The sequence below is a fragment of the Megascapheus bottae genome, chromosome Y (assembly GCF_031878675.1).
Source record: "Megascapheus bottae isolate mThoBot1 chromosome Y, mThoBot2.hap1, whole genome shotgun sequence".
Taxonomy (NCBI): Eukaryota; Metazoa; Chordata; class Mammalia; order Rodentia; family Geomyidae; genus Megascapheus; species Megascapheus bottae.
The window spans coordinates 8,014,586-8,016,881 of record NC_143548.1 but is presented as its reverse complement, the minus strand read 5'-3'; the positions used below and the strand labels follow the sequence as shown (position 1 = coordinate 8,016,881).

At 44.9% G+C, this 2,296-nt stretch overlaps 1 pseudogene; it reads right to left on the bottom strand.

Annotated features, from left to right (window-relative positions):
* Positions 1–1,536: 1,536 nt before the first annotated feature.
* Positions 1,537–1,926, bottom strand: LOC150040271 (transcription initiation factor IIA subunit 2 pseudogene; annotated as a pseudogene).
* Between the last annotated feature and the right edge of the window lie 370 nt (positions 1,927–2,296).

The following is a 2,296-nucleotide window of genomic DNA, read 5'->3' as shown; positions in this document are numbered from 1 at the left end:
CTCCCCTACCTAGCATGGTGGGGTGCCCACACCAGCTCTGGGCCTGTTGTACACTGTTGTAAAAGAGGAGTGTACAGTCCTAGCTCGATACTGGAATACTAGCTACTTAGGAAGCTGAGATCTGAGGACCAAGGTTTGGAGCCAGCCTGAGCTAAAAAAGCCCATGAGATTGTTCTCTCTGAATAACAAAATGGCAAAAACAGGTGTGTGGTGGCCCAAGTGGTAGAGTGCCAGCCTTGTGCAAAAAAAAAAAATCCAATTGAGAGCAAGAGACTCTGTGTTCCAGACCTAATACCAGCACAAAACTAAATGAAAAGAAATCTTGTCGCCCTGGGCACATGCAAATAAGGGCTTGTCAGAGCAGGGAGCGTAGCCTGGTGATAGAATGTTTGATTCCTCTGTACCACATGCACAGAAAAAAAGCCAGAAGTGGTGCTGTGACTCAAGTGATAAAGTGCTATCCTTGAGAAAGCCCAAGGATAGTGCCTAGACCCTGAGTTCAAGCCCCAGTACTGGCAAAAAATAAATAATAATAAGGGGTTGGCAACCTGATGTGCAAGGGTCCCGTCACAGTGACTCAGTGTCTGAGCTTAGTCACAACAGAGTCAGGCAGGGGACCAAGCAGAACTGCTGCATCCTTCAGCCTGGAGATGTGTAGGAAATTCTCTGCCCTTCCTTGCCCAGCCCAGCCCCAGCTCCTCTGTGCCCTCTGCTAGCTTCTTCTTGTCTGGCTTCTGCTGCCCTTTTTCATTCTGCTCTGGCTTGACCCTCTTTCCTGGCCTTCTAAATCTTCGCTGCCTTTGAAGACAAACTTGGCCTATTCCTTTGCCTAGGCGTAGGTTCATGGTTTAGCATTTTGTGAAGCAGTGAAATATTTAGGAAGACAGTTATATTCTTTCTCTCTCTTTTTTTTGTACTAGTCCCGCGGCTTGAACTTGGGACCTAGTTGTTGTCCCTGAGATTTTGCTCAAGGTTAGCACTCTACCACTTGAGCACAGCTCCGCTGCTGGCTGTTTTGGTAGTTTATTGGAGGTAAGAGTCTGATGAACTTTACTGCCTGAGCTGGCTTTGAACCACAGTCCTTGGATCTCAGTAAGTGAACTTTCTAGGTGTTAAGCTTGCTTTGGCTAAGGGACTGGTTCCATGACCGGAGGAATCTGGTGTGTGAAGTTCATTTCAGGGTAGAAAGATAGGTCAGCAGAGAAATGTCAGTATCTGGAGTCTTCCCATCACTCAGTGTCCCAAAAGGCAAGACTCTGAGGTATCATTTTCTGGCCCCTAATACTGGTAAAGCCATTCAATTTACCAGCCTAGTGGTAAGCATTAACATGCCTAATCAATATGACAATTAGCTCAGGGTACAAATACATAGTAATATTTAAGTTTTCCCATCTGGGCAAGATGGCCCACACCTGTAATGCCAGCACCAAGGGAAGAGGTTCGAGAGTTTTAGACCCGCTTTGGGGGCTCAAAGCCATCCTGGGCTACATGTCACAATAAATAAATTTTCTCACTAATTAAAAAAAGTACCTTCTATGCTTCTCTTCAAAAAGAGGTAATAACAGGAGATGACATAAAAAAGCCTTTTTCTTCATACTTATTCTGTAGTATTAGAACCAGTATTTTTACCATTACAGGCTACAATTTTCACTTTATCCACTTCAATAAGCTCTGTCACCTCTCTGAATTCAACATCATTCAATACAAAAGTCTACACATTATCGCAGAATCTGTATGTATTTAGAGAGCCCCTGAAATTGACTCTGTTCCTGACCCTCTGAGCCAATGCTGAATTTATAGCCTCATCAAACTGAAGTAGAACTTGAAGGGCAAGTTGGGGAGGTGATCTGTTGAGACTGTGAGCTCATTTAGGCTCTCTTGAAGACTGTTTCCCAGTGTGGTATTGCTGTATAATTGATATGCCATGGCTTAGGAGGAAAAACTATTTTCTTCAGGCTTGCATTGATGTTCACTCCCTGCAAGGAAAGGTGACTTCCACCGCTGATGGCTTAGGAATAGCAGGGCCAGGAGCCGAGCAGAGACGTCCCCTTTGCCAACCCCCAAAGTCTCCGGCCATCAGAAACAGCCCCATGAATTGTTCTTTAACCCAGGAATTTTTAGAAGTGTGTTGTTCAGCTTCCAATGTTTGAATTGCTATACCTTCCCATTCTGTTTTTTGGTACTCAGGCAGAGTGCACACCTGATTGCCTACAAAAATACAGAGAGAGATTGGGCTGTGAATCTTTCTCTGACTCTGTTGGAAGAACCTTTTGGTGCTGGCTTTCAGGAGGCTCTG